Source organism: Lynx rufus, unplaced genomic scaffold (assembly GCF_022079265.1).
Source record: "Lynx rufus isolate CCGP_SWC_20201006 ecotype Redwood Valley unplaced genomic scaffold, mLynRuf1.p SCAF_1, whole genome shotgun sequence".
Taxonomy (NCBI): Eukaryota; Metazoa; Chordata; class Mammalia; order Carnivora; family Felidae; genus Lynx; species Lynx rufus.
The window spans coordinates 152,427,624-152,445,885 of NW_025814823.1; positions in this window are offsets into that span (position 1 = coordinate 152,427,624).

Consider the following 18,262-nt stretch of genomic DNA (forward strand, 5'->3'; position numbering starts at 1 on the left):
AAATGCATACAAAGGGACACATGCATTTAACACACACTTATATACACAGAGGAGAGTAAGAAGACTAACTTCACCAGTAGGGAAGATGATTGATTATTCCTATGGGGGAAATAATAGGTGATTTTAAAATTATTTTCTCTGCCATCTTCTGTATTTTCTAATTTTTCTAAAATGAAGATATATTCTTTTAAATCAGGGGAAATTTTTATAATATAAGCAATAAATGAACTAATTAAATATGATATATGAGATAAGCATTGTAAAAATGATAAAATTATAAGTGTAGGTCCTTACATTTATTATAACATTTGCTTTTCAGATAGATTTTCATCTAAAATTCACAACACTTGTATTATTAACAAGTACGTTTTCTACAGAATTATCAAAAGTATTTTTTAATGAACATCTAATCTTTCCATAGCAACTAAATGATTACTTCTGCAGTAAAATCTAAATCTGAATGCACATTTCTCATTTTAACAAATATCTACTTAGCTTCCTTAGTGGATTTTTTTAAAACAAATGGGTAGGACTAAGTTATAATTAACATCATCAACTGTGTTTTATGTTAAAAGATGCTGCTAAATGCATAAATATGCTGGAAAACACTTTATTTCTAGTCAATGTGAACATTATGTTCACTTCCAAAGTGTGTAAATATTGTTAACTTCCACTACCTCCTGTTACACAAAAGTAAGAGTTCAACTATGATCACAAGGTCTTGACTTGCAGGAACTTATTCGTAGGTTTTAATTATTACTCAATTCTCCTATCACCATTACATTTACCTATTGCTATATTTTTCACTATTTATTTTTCTGGGACATATCCTTAATTTCACAATTTTATTCTATTAGTTCCAATTATGTCACGGAAATCATTTCTAGCTTACATATGTATTTTCTTCCCTTTCGTGTGCTCTATTTGTCAATAACTGATTTTGGCTTTTCTCCATTTTAAAATGTTTACCAATTATGAGGTTGATAGAGATTTACCTTCATGGATGTACAATTGGCATAAATAAGTAAATTATTCAATTAATTAATTAATTTTGAAAAACTAACCTATTTCAGAGACCAGCTATCAGAGTTGAAGGCCCTTTGTGACTTGTAAAGATTTAAAAGTTTTCAACATCAGAAGTGAAGGAACAAAGGAATATGAAAGTGTTTTTCCTAGTCCATTTGAAGTTTTAATGTCCCTATAAGTTGACAGGAAAAGAAGAAACCGCTTCACAATGATGGGGTTGAAGGCAGGCTTCCCCAATATATTCCACTTTGGCATATTGCTTATTTTGAATTTAAGTGACTTAATAAACAGCTGATGCAAGAAGGACACACTGACCCTCCTCTGTCCGTCTGAAAGCAGGAAATAAGTCTCCCCTGTAAAATTACCTTTCCCAAACCAGGAGAAAGAGAGACATCCTTATCACCAGAGACAGGTAACTTAGGGCCAAGAAGGCTACATATACAAACCCTGTTACTTTTTCACTATTTTACTACCTCAAGCACAAACTTCTTTCTTACCAATTCCTCACAAATCTACTATTTCTCTGGCTAAAAGGTATAAAAGCTGCCCGCTCTTGTCACTTCTTTGAGTCTGACATCTCTATGAGCTCTCATATGTACAAAATTAAATTTGTTTTTCTCCTGTTAATCTGTCTTATGTCAATTTAATTATTAGACCAGCCAAAGACCCTAGAAGGGAAAAAGGAAAAGTTTTCCTCTCCTACAACAATGTTCTTCTCTGATTTTTGCCTAACTTCAGTGATTCTTTCCTTCTTTCCTTTAACCCTTAATTATACACCAACCTCAAAATACTTTTTCTATGTTACAGTATTGGTCTAGAGACTAAATATAGTGTCGGTCTTAACCTGTTTCACCAAGAGACTCCATAACGTTTTCAGGCATTTTATAGACAAGTTTTGTGGTTTGTTTATTTTAGAAAAAGCTCTTTAATGTTTTTCAAAAGATAAGTAAACAAGAACAATTATACCTTTTTCTTAATGAGCAGAAGGAATCAAGGACGTCCCTAAGACTGTGGTGAATAAAAGAGCAGCTGAGGTGAAGGCAGGGGACTGTCTCCTTCTAAGGTATCATTGTGGTTTTTCTGTAGAAGGTCCAGGAAAATGAAAGCTTTCTGTATCTTAATAAGTGTAGTCATGTCATCTCTACCATAAACATGAGTACAGCCTTGCCACCGGAGAAAAACTACAGAATTAATGACTTTGGGGTGTCTATCTACTCAACTGGATCCCAAGACTCTGACCACAGTGCCCACACCCCATAAGTGGTTTTTGAAATTAGAAAGCCACATATATCCCTAAACATATATACAATGTGTGTGCAGAAATATAGCAAAAACAGCCCCATGACATTTTCAATGAACACTTTCCCAAAATACCTATTGACTATTTGCTGTTCCAAGACCTGTTTACTGAGAGACATAAATATAAAAATACAAATAAATATACAAATAAAATACAGCAAGTAGCTTCTTACCTTTGGAGAGACAGAGAGAAATCGCGTTCACCATATGCAGTTGTTAACGATGTAACCGACATTTATTTAAATTCTAAAATAATGATCCAGTCATAGAGTATAGAAGTTTTATTGTTTTTTTTGTTTTTTTTACCTTGATTTTTTTTGTCCCACAATGCTGAGTTACTGCAGGCATTATTGATGACCATGGGGGGAAATGAAAAGTTTTATATGATGGAGGAATTAAATAATAATGATAAGAGCCAGCCTGCAAATCAACCCAGTTATTGGCTTAAAGTAAAGACAGTCTCTTCCATACTGGGTTTTCCAGAATAAAAGAGAAACTATTTCAGATGCCAAGGTTAGCACAGATACGCACACAGAGTATGCCTATTCATCTTGAAATATGTACCACAAGTACAAAGAAAAAAATAAGATGCATCATCATTAATTAGCTAGCATGTAATAAAACCCAATGACATTTTTTTTACAGTTCAATATAACCCCTCCATACTACAGCTAAGTAATTTTCTTCTTCTTGAAGTGCCACAGCTATTTCTGATTCTCTCACTATTGTTATATTTTAAAGACCAAGAAGTTTGTTTTCATTTGCAGTGTATTAGATTTTTCAAACTATCTACTAAAAACTGCACTCCAATTTCTACTGTCACTGTTCTTCTATTGGAGTAGCATTAAAAGTCAACCTTTCCCTGGTGTTCCAATTCTGAGATGGTACCCAAAAAAAGTATGCTGATAGGAAGACAACAGTCAAGATAAATCAACCATTGCCCTATAGAATCAGACACCTTTCTCATTTCTGTTCCTTCCCAAATCAACAAGCTTGTGGTTCTACCAGATCCACTGACTTTTTTTTAAAATAGTATATTTTTTAAATATTAGTATATTATTTAAAAGGGGTATATTTGTGTATTTGATACATTACATCAAGACCTAAAGAACTTAACAAGAATGCAATAATGTGTAAAAGTGTTACTTTTTCTTTATTTTCTATCAAATTATGTCTCCTGACTTAAAGGATATCAACTATTCAACAAATTTAATGGCAAAACTAGCATTCTTTTCTTTATTAACTGTTTCCTCCCATGCGTTCTTTTCTTCATGGAATAGCAGAACACATTTCCTTTATCACAATCATCACCAAATAACTTTTGTGGTCACAAATTAGCTGTTTGGCCTTGCACAAATTACTTAACCACCCTGTGCTCCAATTTACCCACCAATGAAATAGAGATAATAATATTTCCTATGCTATAGGAAATATTTCCTATGCTATATATAGGTTGTTATATAGATTTTTTTTAATTACGTAGAAGACATGAACAGTTCCTGGTATGCATTAAGAGTTAATGATTGTTAGTTATTATTTTATTTTTATTATCATCATCACTTTCTTCATAATCATATTTTACAACACAAAGCTTATCACAAATGGTCAATCATGACACTCCTAAACTAATCAAATATTTCAAGAACATGGAACCCAAGAAGATCCTAATGGTAATACCTGAACCCTGTGATCCACATAAGAATGTAATCCATTCTCACAATCATCTTTAATATTACATATGTGGATTAAGTCATGTCCTTAACAAAGGACATGTCCATAACAAAAGAAATTTCTCCTGAATTGAATTAGTTTTTCAAATCTTAACACAAATTTTATACCATATAAATAAAAATTACATTTGTGGGTAGAGGTCATTTCTATTTGGAAACTTGAAATATTTAATAATGTCTTCTAATTCCTATGAATTTTCTAAAGAAGAACATATTAATTGGAAATGTCACTTTGATAGTTGTACTGGTTTCTGTTAGATCTGTTACATTGCATACATGTCTTTGTATGTATGCAGAAATATATGGCCAATCTCTGGCAAAGAAATAAATCAGGTTGGACTTTTATCATAACCTGTTGATTAACTACTAGCGATCTGTCATGTTCTGAGTCACATTACTACAGAAAATGGAGCGTCACCTCCTGGAGTGCCCCTTGGAGAACCTCAAGTTCATGGGAATGAACAGTAGAACCGACCTTTGAACCCTTTCCCACAGCCAAATGACAGCTGTGATTCTTTGGCCTCAGCTTGCCTTCTTAAGCTGATTCGGCATGAAATTTATGGTGCTTCCTCCACAGTGTCCCATGCTAACTCTGCACATTTATTATTCTGCCCAGTTATTGAAGGAGATACGTTTTTCCTATCATCCAGTTTGATCAAAATTCCAGCCTATAAAATAGTAGGAACAAACCACAGCTGAGGAACGAGGTAGGAGTATACTTGACATGCTGCCAAATTTTGTTCCCTGCATCTCAAGTACAAACTTAAGCACACTTTAATACTGTTTTTAAAAAGTCATGGTGAGGCTTCATCTCTTCAACAAGTTTCTGACATCAGAAGGATGTTCAGGGAGAAAAAAAGATATCAAAGGGGCAGCTGAAGAGCTTAAACTCATTTACAGGAATGTTGGGTTTCAAGAAGTTTTCTCAAACTTCTACTACTTATGAGAAGTCACACCTTTGGTAGATTCCTTAACCTCGTTGGGCCTCAGCTTTCTCATCTGCAAAATGGAAATAACAATGCACAGCTCACAGTAGTGTGAAAGTCAAACAAAATAATAGACGTTAAATATTTCAGTTTAGTTACTCAATTTCAGAAGTGACTCAATGAATATTAGCTTTTTTAAATATGATTAAATGAACTTCGGGTTCACATGTATTTGGTTTGGTCTTGGTTGAGATTTTTGAAGTAATGGTTTACCTCTTGAATATGTGAAGCTTAATAAGCTTGTGTACTAATTAAGTCATTTAAAACTAGAAAATAAATTAATTTTTCATTCGTAAATTTCATAATTAAATGAGTCATTAGGTATGATGAGTTTTCCATTTCACTCACACATAGAGGCAAGTATTACTATACTTACATAGAAAGGAATTATTATATTTGTTTTAATTATTAGTTTTATTTTTAGTTATGTAGGATTTTTTCAAAACTATAAGAAAACAAATCTCTTTAAGAGTTTCGTTGCTATGTCCCAAATATGAGACTTTATCTTTTGTAGCAGCATTAATTCAAAAAATATTTATTGAGCATCTGCTTTGTGCCAGGCACTGTTCATGGCACTGGATAGTCAATGGTGAAAAGGCATAGTCCTTGTTCTTCTGAAGCTTACATCATTGGGGAGGTAGACATAAGTCATACGTAACAACAGACTGTGTAGGGTTACAGAGGAAAAGTAACAGGGCAAAATGAAATGGTAGAGACTAATACTGGGAGAAGGGTTTGAACATAGCCCTCTGGATAGGGTTTTAGGTAGGTGGGCATGAAATGATCTCTAAAGAGTAGCATTTGAAGTGATTCACAAGTGATGAGACAAGGAGCTAGCCACATGAAAGTTTTGTGCAGGAGCATTCCAAGAAAACAAGGAATGCTGTCAAACATCAAAGTGACCTTGGAATGTTAGAGGAACTTGAGAAGGCAAGACAGAAAAGCGATGATGCAGGAGAAGAAATCCCATGGGGAGGAACTGGTTTTATCTTAAGAGTAATGGGAGGTCTTTGGATGGTCTGATTGGTCTTTGAAGAAAGTTAAATAAAAGAATTGTTGGGGGGGGGTGGTGTCAGAACAGCAAGGATACTTGTTAGAAGTTAGGAGAAAAAAAAACAGAGATGCAGATCAGGGTAGTGGTGATGGATACAAAGACAGTCAGTCATATTTAAATACACTTTGTATATAGAATCAAAAAGACTCTCTGATGTATCATATAGGAATGTTGAAGAAAAGGCAAGAATCAAAAATGGAAAATGTTGGTGCCATTTGCTGAGATGGGAAAGAAAGAAGAAAACTGTTTAACTGAGGTGGGAGAATTGGACATCAGAACTTCTCTTTGGGACATAAATACAACAGTATTTATAAGGACAGTTAGACAAACATGCAGATGTATTAGGGCTGAGCTCACTGTAGATCAGTAAGGCTGTCATTATATAGATACTGAGCAGTCAGCCTTAAGTTAGCCAAAAATGCCCTGCAATGACCTGATGTAACAACAACAAGCCCCTTGCATATGAAATTCCCTCAATTAGAGTGTCAAACATTTCCTGTGGAAAAAAGTTTGCCTGCTATGTGACAGGGATAGAGAACTCTGGCTGATTGAAATCTCTCTATTAAGCACATAGCCAGATACATCTTTGTCACTTATCTAGGCCTGGTGCATGGATTACATAACCTAGGTGAGGTGTTGGACATGAGGGATTTAGGTAGAGAACACATCAATCAGAAATCTTAAGCATCCTGTGGACATTATTCAGTGTTAATGTAGAAGGTGATTCTGGAGATGGTATCCAGGATAGCTAGGTAGGGTGGAACAATTCAAATGTTAAAAGATAAACTTCTTTTGGGCACCTGGGTGGCTCAGTGGGTTAAGCATCCGACTTCGGCTCAGGTCATGATCTCTCAGTTTGTGAGTTCGAACCCCACATCAGGCTCTGTGCTGATAGCTCAGAGCCTTGAGCCTGATTCAGATTCTGTATCTCCCTCTCTCTGTTCCTCCCCCTCTCACACTCTGTCTCTCTCTCCCTCAAAAAATAAAACATTACATTTTTTTTTAAAAAAAGATAAACTTCTTCAGAGATTTCCTTTGAAATGGTAATAGATACAGTCAACTCTCAGTTATGGAATCATGAAATCTTGTGTCTCCAAACATTTATGCTACGTGTGAATTTTAAACTCCTCCAATTTACATTTATAAAAAAATGAACAATTAACCATACATGGACTTATATTGAGCTTTGCACTTATTCTTTTCATTCTTTTCCTCAAATAACTGTGCTAATAAAATGTAAAATGAAAAAAAAATGCAGCCAAGCAGAAGAGACAGTACAATCGATATATCCCATGTTTCAGGATAAACAGGGCTTTGCAAATACTCAAAATTGGGTGGGTTATTTTCAAGCTAGGATTGTTCCTGAACATCCTTTAATATAAATCAGATTTGTTGTTCAAAGACTGTTAAAACATACCTTGAATAATTTTCTACTCTTTGTCCAGAGGATAATATTTCATTAAAAAAAAGTGAAATGTGTATGTGTATGCGTGTGGTGTGTACATGTGTATACGTATGTGTGTGTGTGTGTGTGTGTGTGTGTGTGAGAGAGAGAGAGAAAGAGAGAGAGAGAGAGAGAGAGAGAGAGAGAAAGAGAGAGAGAGAAAAGGGATGGAAGAGTCAGAGAGAGAGAGAGAGAGAAGACATTTTGAGACATCTAAACTATTACTTAAATTCTAGCGCGGAATCATAGCAATTGGTCTTGGGAAGCCTGGTGATCCCTGAGGTGGCATGACAGCTCTGAGTCTGACGTCTTCCATGGTGTGGGGTAGTGGAGTACTGCTGTCCCACAGTTGAGCCAGCAGAGTCACACACACTTTTGGTCTTTCCATCTGAGCTGCTACGCAGAGAGCAGGTTTTGGAGCAGGTTCCCACCGCACCAAGCCATCAAGACTGAAGCTTGGTGCTCCAAACAGAGACACATTCTCACTTCCACAAATGTTGAAGCAAAAAGAGAATAGGCTGAAGGGGGAGATTATTGTCTTTTTGTTTCCTTCCCTTCATTTTCTTTTCCTGCACAAGCACACTTCGTATGGTGTTTTGACTTACAGAAAATGAAAATCAAAGATTGATTCTGAAACCGCTAATGGTGTAAAAACAGGATTTTTCCAAGAAAGTAAAAAGTTCTTTTATTCCCAAGGAAAAACTTTTGAAGAGAAGGTTTCAACCCTTTTCCTTAGAACCCTTCTTCTGAATTAAAGAGATATTTGGGAAAGATTCCTCGAAATATATCTGTTCAAAAAAACCCACCATAGCAAGCTGATTTTTCAAGTTTCTATAAGATCGTATTTAAAGTTAGTATAATATCTAATACAGAAATATTCCCCTATGAAACAGCAGATTTTCATTTAAACAAAAGACATTGATTTCAGATAATGATCAATGGAATTAACATAGTTGATATTAATGAAATAAGATCTGTATTTCCCTTAAGCCAAGGAAAACAGAATAGAGTGGTAAGATCATATAAATTGAAAACATTTCCCTATGGTTAACTACTGCCAGAAATCGAAGTTAAAAACCTCATCTCTGGCTTTTTCCAGAGCTTCGTTACCATAACTCCTGGATCTGGCAACCCAACCGTGAAAATTAAGAAGGCTCCTACTCGAAAATATTATTCCTGACAATTTGGGGAGAAATGATCTATTTAGATAAAGCACATTTTGGATAAAAGTTTGGTATCTTCTTAAGGGCACCCTGCACCCCTCAAGTTTTTGGCGTACAGCTTTGGTGTTAGCAAATGGTTTTGAGGAATTTTACGCACTAAGCACATCGCTTATTGCCCCCTCTACAGGAGTGAGAGATTAAGTGCGTGTGCCCAGTTGGCTTCTGAAATAATAACCCCAAAGGGAACATAACTGTTACTGGTATCTTTGGTGAGAAGCTAATATTATTTTATGAAAATTATTCAATGTGTTCCTGTGTTCTGATGGTTGTAAAAAAGGAGAAAACAATGTGAGGCCTAAAAGGAGATTTTTTTTTTTTAAGCTACGGGAATGAGTTAGTCAATTACCTTTTACTGACAAATGAAAGAATAACCTAAATCAAACTTCAAAATGGGCAGCAGAATCTTGATGAAGAGTACAAATCAAAATGCTCTTATTTATTGGCAAATTGTAACTATCTCAGGAAATGTGGAATAAAACACTTCTCATCTCTGCATCCACCATTCAAATGCTTCCTCTGCTTTGTGAGCCCCTCGGGAAATCACAGTTCTCTGTAAGTTGCACTTTCCCCTTCAGCCAAGTAAACTTATTATGAGATTACACTGCCATTTAATCCAGTATAATTGCAGTAATATGTACAGTAGAGCCTACTCAGCAACAAGGCCCCTCTGTCCTGGGAGTCAAAAGCCTTGTGGAACCTGGGCACTACAGTGCCAAGGAGGAAGAAGCTTCCATTGCTCAGGATGGCAAAATCACTTCCACCAATGGCTGGGAATGAGGAATACATGGGCTTCCTCTTCCCCAGTGATGACAAGTTAAGTAAATCATTGTGGGAAAATACTGCAGCAGGTTTCTGGATATATGCTAATGAGACTGATGCTTTAGTAAAGAAGAAAAGGGGCATAAAAAATTCTTAAGACGAAATAATGCTCCCTCCAACAAGCTTGTCTCTCAGTGGTCATAATATGTTTTCACTCTCTTGCTCTCTTCATCTGCTTTTCTCTGGCAAAGTGAGAGGTGAATCACTTTTGTACCGCTGTGATTATTTTTACCCCTCAAAACACAGCTTAAGGGCTCCATTTTAGGGCATAATTGCACACAGCGCCAACTTGCTCAAAAGGTTAAAAAAAAAAAAAAACTCCTCTAGTCTCAGTAAATATCAAGCAGCAGATGAGTCAGGTTCAAGTGAAAGCAGAGGAAACATTAACCATTTCTTACTGAAAACACACATCACGTACTTCATTGCTCCTAATCAACCCCACTTGGTTCTTTATCTGAACATCAAGGTTCCTCTATGAAGTACACACAATACAGTCAGTCTCTATCTTTGCAAATAGCTTGAAATCCAAAAGCACATTGGTAAGTCAGTGCTTGAGCTCAAAATGTGTCTAACCATAAGGGAAAAATATCATACAACGGTGTTAGCTTTCTAAGCTATCCAAGGGTGGTTAATTGCACTTTGCCATGTATAGGATGGTGATTATTATATTTGTGGTGAAAATTCTAGAATTCAATTTTCTTAGAATACTAATAATTCTATAAACAGAAAAATATTTGAACAGTTGCTTTGATTTTTTTCAAAGGGGAAAGCTGAAAATTAAAATTATTAAAGAACATTAGATTTGGGTATAAGCCCAATAATCATTGCCTCTAAGAAGGAAACTAAAGAGTTAGGTTTTGATTTTGCAGAGAACAAAAGTATCAAACTCAAACCAATCATTTGCTGATTAATTGCAAATTACATAATCAACCCATGTATTTATTTTGCATGTGTCTTCTTCTTTGAATAAGATGTTGAACCATATATTTCTATTATTTTATTTCAATCTCCATACCTATTATAGTTTTCAACCCTCATTGGGCACAAGATAAATGAAATTATCTTTCAGACAAAAAAAAATGAGTTCTATAACCAGGTTGAAGCTTTCCTAGATCTTGCACTGCAACTTATATCTGACCAGTGAAAAAGATGTACTTTAAGACACTTTATATCACTTGTCTTCAAGACCTACAACACCACAACATTGCAAAGTTGTCCTCGTCACTTGTTCAGACTCTAAATTCGGCAGTGGAGAGGGAAAAAGACATACTGGATAGAAAATATATTTATGGAGCATGAGGGAAAGAAACCATGTCATCAACAGGTTTCCTTACTTCTACTATTTCTTCCAATAGTCCATTTCCACACAACCCATGGGGATTTTGTGAGACATTGCATCCCAACTCTGTCCAGATCTTATGCATCCAGTGGCCTCCAATCACACTTGGAGAAAACTCCAAACTCAGTACCATCACCTTCCAGATGCTATCTGACTGACCTAGCCCTGACACCTCTCTGAGCTCAGCTGATACCACTCCTTAGCTCATCCCCAACCCCTCCCCATCTGAGCACCACTTTACTCCTTTCTTCTTCCTAAAGTGTTCTCCCCCAGATCTTTGTATGGCCTTAACATAATTTTGCTCTCTATAAAATGTCATTTCTTATGTGACCACCATTTTTAAAACTGTCCCTGACCTTCTTCCTTCTATCATCATACCCTGCTTTACTTTTTTAAGGTCATTTATCACTCTCTGAAGTCATATTACCTACCTTACTTGCTTTTATTTATTGTCTCTTTCCTTCCTGCTGGAATGTAAACTTCATGAGGACATAGACTATTTCCATTATAGCTAACACTGTTTCCCTAGCACCTAGCCTGGCACATAGTAAACAATAAGCATGTATTAAATGAATGAACAGCTATTTATGTTAAAAAGACATCCTTGAATTTATTTTGATGTCTGTAATCATTACATTATTGTTAAATGCTATTATAATTAAATCACATTGTGGCCTAGCAAAAGAAAATCACACCCTTTTTGACTGAAATGCTGAGTTCAAGAGGGGAGAGTTCAAGACACAAAGTCTGAAAGCACTTTAAGCCCATTCTCTCACAAATGAACTGAAAAGAAAGGTTAAAGGGATCAAGTTTTTCAGTCTACCAAATAGAAACTCTAAGAGATTAGTTAATTATTGTCTTCACATATATGGAGACATTTCTATCATGAAAATGTCAAGCTGTTATCCATCTATGAAGGGGAAAGAAAAGGAAACAGATTTAAATTAAAGCTGAATGTAAGGATGAATGTAAGACTCACTTGGCCACAACAGAATGGGCTACTAATAGTGGTTTGAGAATATAAGGGGAATATTCTCAAAGAACACAGTTAAAAACATCCATTCTGAGTACATGGACAAATATCCTATGTGATACAGTTGAAACTCCCAGATGGCTTCATTTGGCTAAGGAATGTGTTGAGCAATATAAGGTTAACACAAATTGATATATGTTTATATAAAATAATTCAAACTTATACAAATGTATATAAATACACGCTTCACTCTTTTCTAGTGCTCTGCGTCCAACTAATATTATCTACCTGTCTGATCAAATAAGCAGCTTATCTTCTAAACAGAAACTGAGTGCACCATAATTCTGTCACAGATGATTTTTCCTTCTCCCTCTTCTCCTCTTACTTGGTTTATGCAGCAGATCCCGAAGAAAAACAGGAGAAAATAAATGTCCAGTCAAACTTAAAACCACCCATTGTGTAAGAAGTATTGTTTCCGTCTATTCTGTGATACCAGGAAAACAGTTTCTTCTACTCCAACATTAATGAATAATAATATTAATGGACAATTATTGAATATTTATTATTTGCTAAGTGTTTTTCAAATGATTTACATGAATTGCCTCACTTACATCTTACAACTCTTTAGGAAACTGAGATTCAGAAAAGTGAAGCGGATTTGCTCAAGTTGACCCAAACGATAAAGAGCAGAGCCCAGCCTACAATCTGCCCTGTTTGACTGCATTGGATATGTTCTGAACCCCTCTGCTAGATTAAGTTGAAATAGACTAGGAACAGACAATAATTCATCACACACAGGTGGCACGTGCATTTATCAGAGGGCATTAGCATCTTCCTGAGTCCCATGAGAAAGTGATTATTCCTTTTTTCTTCCCATAATCTCTCCTTTGAGAATCCCTTCCCATCTAACATTATCCAAAATTGGCCACCAGCCAGCAAGTATTTTTAAGTCAATCCATTTAAATATTGGACAGACTACCATGCTGAGACACAGAACAGTTCCAAGAGTGTGAACTGGAGAAATGCCCACAGTCTCCAGCTCTGTTTTCAGAATCTCTTCGATGTGCTCTCTCTGAGATGCCCAATTGGGATTATAGTCAAAGGAATTCTATCCCCATGTATACATTAAAGAACATTGTTATGCTGTGTAGAGACATAAATGCCACCTTAGTTGGGGTTTCTTCAGGGTAATATGGCAGGATATAACAATTTTTTTAATGTATATATGTTTGCCCTAAAAGTTCTGCAAATTCACAAGAACATAATCACAAATAAACACAAAGCTTAGTTAAAAGGTTGTTCACTGTAGTGTTTTTACAGTATTAAAATAAATGAGGGGCTCCTGGGTGCCTCAGTTGGTTGAGTGTCTGACTTCGGCTCAGGTCATGATCTCACAGCTCATGGATTCAAGCCCTGCGTCAGGCTCTGTGCTAACAGTTCGGAGCATGGAGCCTGGTTCGGATTCTGTGTCGCCCTCTCTCTCTGCCCCTCCCCCGCTCATGCTCGCTCTCTCTCTCTCTCTCTCTCTCTCTCTCTAAATTAAATAAACATTCCATAAATGAATGAATGAATGAATGAATGAAAGAGACAAACTGTAAATCCCCATACAGTATATTGGTTAAATCAATCATGGTACATCCATACAAATGCATGAAAATAATGTCTGGAAAAAATGTCAGTTTCTTTAAAATAAAAAAAAAGGGTTGGGGCACCTGGGTGGCTCAGTCTTGAGCATTCAATGTCATGATCTCACGGCTCAGGTCATGATCTCACGGCTTGTGGGTTTGAGCCCCATGTCAGGCTCTGTGCTGACAGCTGAGAGCCTAGAGCCTGCTTTGGAGTCTGTGTCTCCCTCTCTCCCTGCCCCTCCTCCCCTTATGTGTTCTCTCTCTCTCTCTCTCTCTTTCAAAAATAAATAAACATTTAAAAAAATTTTTTAAGTGTTCACAATATATTAAGTGAAAAAGCAGTATATAAACAATATTCACATTATGGGTTCATTTTTGAAAAATATATTAAGAGGTACATAAACATGCATAAAAAAAGGAAAAGTTAAGCATTAAAAAGTTAAGTTTTCATTACATAATAGGATTGTATATTAATTTTACTTTTTATTTTTTGCATATATATTTCTAAAAATTTGAAAAAAAAAGAAAAAAAATATAGTCTACTATATTGTCCTTGCATGAAGAGTATAAACTCTTGATGATTATAGCTTTGTAGTAGAGGCTAAAGTCTGGGATTGTGATGCCTCCCGCTTTGGTCTTCTTCTTTAATATTGCTTTGGCTATTTGGGGTATTTTGTGGTTTCATATAAATTTTAGGATTGCTTGTTCTAGCTTCGAGAAGAATGCTGGTGCAATTTTGATTGGGATTGCATTGAATGTGTAGATAGCTTTGGGTAGTATTGACATTTTAACAATACTAAAAAGCTGTAATCATCAAGACAGCATGGTATTGGCACAAAAACAGACACATAGACCAAGGGAATAGAATAGAGACTCCAGAATTGGACCCACAAATGTATGCCCAACTAATTTTTGACAAAGCAGGAAAGAATATCCAATGGAAAAAAGACAGTCTCTTTAACAAATGGTGCTGGGAGAACTGGACAGCAACATGCAGAAGAATGAAACTAGACCACTTTCTTACACCATTCACAAAAATAAACTCAAAATGGATAAAAGACCTGGATGTGAGACAGGAAACCATCAAAACCCTAGAGGAGAAAGTAGGAAAAAACCTCTGTGACCTCAGCTGCAGCAATTTCTTACTTGACACATCTCCAAAGGCAAGGGAATTAAAAGCAAAAATGAACTATTGGGACCTTATAAAGATAAAAAGCTTCTGCACAGCAAAGGAAACAATCAACAAAACTAAAAGGCAACCAACGGAATGGGAAAAAATATTTGCAAATGACATATCGGACAAAGGGCTAGTATCCAAAATCTATAAAGAGCTCACCAAAATCCACACCCAAAAAACAAATAATCCAGTGAAGAAATGGGCAGAAAACATGAATAGACACTTCTCTAAAGAAAACATCCAGATGGCCAACAAGCACATGAAAAAATGCTCAATGTCGCTCCTCATCAAGGAAATACAAATCAAAACCACACTCAGATGCCACCTCACACCAGTCAGAGTGGCTAAAATGAACAAATCAGGAGACTATAGATGCTGGAGAGGATGTGGAGAAATGGGAACCCTCTTGCACTGTTGGTGGGAATGCAGATTGGTGCAGCCACTCTGGAAAACTGTGTGGAGGTTCCTCAAAAAATTAAAAATAGACCTACCCTATGACCCAGCAGTAGCACTGTTAGGAATTTACCTAAGGGATACAGTAATGCTGATGCATAGGGGCACTTGGACCCCAATGTTTATAGCAGCACTCTCAACAACAGCCAAATTGTGGAAAGAGCCTACATGTCCATCAACTGATGAATGGATAAAGAAATTGTGGTTTATATACACAATGGAGTACTATATGACAATGACAAAGAATGAAATATGGCCCTTTGTAGCAATGTGGATGGAACTGGAGAGTGTTACGCTAAGTGAAATAAGCCATACAGAGAAAGACCGATACCATATGTTTTCACTCTTATGTGGATCCTGAGAAACTTAACAGAAGACCATGGGGGAGGGGAAGGAAAAAAAAGGTTAGGGAGAGAGCCAAATCATAAGAGACTCCTAAAAACTGAGAATAAACTGAGGGAGGATGAGTGGTGCAAGGGAGGGGAAGGTGGGTGAAGCGCATTGAGGAGGGCACCTGTTGGGATGAGCACTGGGTGTTGTATGGAAAACAATTTGACAATAAATTTCATGTTTAAAAAAAGAGTATAAACTCTTCCTGTTTTTAAACAAGATTACTATTTGTATCAAATGACTCTAATAAAACTGTATGCCTAGGGATTTGGCATTTAGTCAAAAGTAGAAAGAAAGATTTATCATAAGTTTAAAATAATGGAAATTTCTTCTTTTCATCTCTTCATGGAATTGGGAAAGAAAATGCCACATTCGATATTTATAGATACAGCCAGCACCTGAGCAGAGAACGGGTGGAGGAAGCCAGCCAAGGTGTCCAGGAACAAATCACTGAATACATGTTTGTGAGTTGAAAAACAGTCAGAAATTAATTGAAAATGAAATATAATGAGAGGCACAATTATGCAGAGTATCAAAGTATTTTTTAAGCAACAGAATACAGAAATTAGTCCTTATATATGGATTTCCATATATTCAGTATACGGAAAAAGTGTCATTTCAAATCAGCTTTAAATGTTAAACTCTTTAATAAATTATGTTCAGATAATTGGGGGGGAGGAGAAATTAGATTCATACCTCACACCATTCAAAAAAGTAAATTTGATTAAGATCCACATCTGTGAGGCCAATCTATTGAAAAATTAGAATAAAGTAGTAGAAAGTGGAAAGTGGAAATGGCTTTTGATGTTATATGTGAAACCTTCAAGAAAATGTGAGATTAAAAAATAAAATATCATCTAAAATTTCTGAGATGCAAAATATACTTTAAGCAATATAAAAGATAAATGGCATTTTTAGAGAAATTATTTGTAAGCTTCATCTCAAGAAAATCAACTGACATTCTTAGCACATGCTAACCTCTCACAAAACAGAAAAATAGGATGTACAGAAAAATGAGCAAAGGATAAGAATAGGCAATCAGAGAAGTAATACAAATAGCTAATACATGAATTTTTTTAAAAAGGTTCAACATCACTATAGTAATTGAGTGAATGCAAATTAAATAATAATGAGACACCATTTTCCCCCAGGAGATTAACAAAAGTTGTTTCAATTAGAAAATTCTGAGGGTTGGCAATGCTGTGGTGAAATGGAGATGTTCATACACTGGATTATTGGATTATACTTTGAAACATCTGTTCGAGGATCAGAATAATATCTATAAAAAATTTAACTGCACTTCTAGGCATCTATCCCTAAGTAAACTTCATAGCCAACAAAGATATGTATACAGCATTGTTGCTTATGGTGAAATTGCATGTTAATCAACATGGGGATACATCTAAAGAAAATATACCCACATGCACACAAAAAGCCAGACCTTATGTATTTGTATATTTTTTGTAAATATATATATGCACATTAACAAATACCAATATAAACCCTAAAACAAAGCATAGGTTTAGGTAAGTATAATCTCTACCTTGTGTGATGGAAAGAAAGGATGAAATCCAGGTTATTAAACCCATTGTTCAGCAGAGGCATTACCTTACCTTTTCATACATGAAGAAAAATTCAGTTCTCAGTTTCAGAGAGGAGCTGGAGAAACAAAATTGTTCTATATAATAAAATTTGATGAGGTATCTTCCTTCCAAGAGTAAAATGTTTGCTCTTGGGAGAGAAAAAAAAAATAGAAAGGCAGAGAAACATGGTGGAATGGACAAAGGACTCCTAGGAACTATAATGAATAATTTCATCTTAAATTGTTCGTATGGTGGTGTCAAATACTCAATCTTCCCAAACTCGCAGAAACATCTGCTCTACACAAATCTTTGTGTGTATGTGGAGGGGATGTGGTGTAGTTATGGGTGCATGCAAATTAAGGAAAGAGTCTGAGTTCCATGCTTTGGTTAGAGCCAGGGCAGAGATAAACAGCCAGAAGATATAGAGAAATAAGGAAAATAAAAAGAAGCAAGGAAGCCAGAGCCATGAAAATGTAAGCCTATCAGTAACACTCAGAAATCCTGGAAGTAAGGGCGCCTGAGTGGCTCAGTCAGTTAAACATGTGACTTTGGCTCAGGTCATGATCTCACAGCCCATGAGTTGGAAACACCCCACCCTCATCGGGCTCTGTGCTGACAGCTCAGAGCCTGGAGCCTGCTTCGGATTCTGTGTCTCCCTCTCTTCTGCCCCTCCCCTAATCATGTTCTGTCTTTCTCTCCTTCAAAAGTAAATAAACATTAAAATTTTTTTTTAAAAAAGAAATCTTGGAAGTGACATGTCCTTAATATAGGTCAAATAACAGAGGTTTAAGAGTTACTTGTCTAAATCATAAAGAGTAGAGATGTTCTAGTTGGTACACAGGTTACATATGTTTGTAAATATAATGGTATAATGTTTAGGACATTCATAAACATACACTGGTATATACACTGTATATAGGAATATACACTGGTATAAAAAATATCATAGAATAAAAAGAGAAGGCCTATTTTCACCAGCTCACCCCAGTCAGTCCCACTCACTCATACAGTGTGGTGGTCTAGACACTCACATATTCATTGATATATAGAGAGGATGAGTTGAACTGTTACTATTAATGTTGATGCTTCATGACTCTCCATGTACTGCCCCATCCTACCTGCCTGACTACAATACACC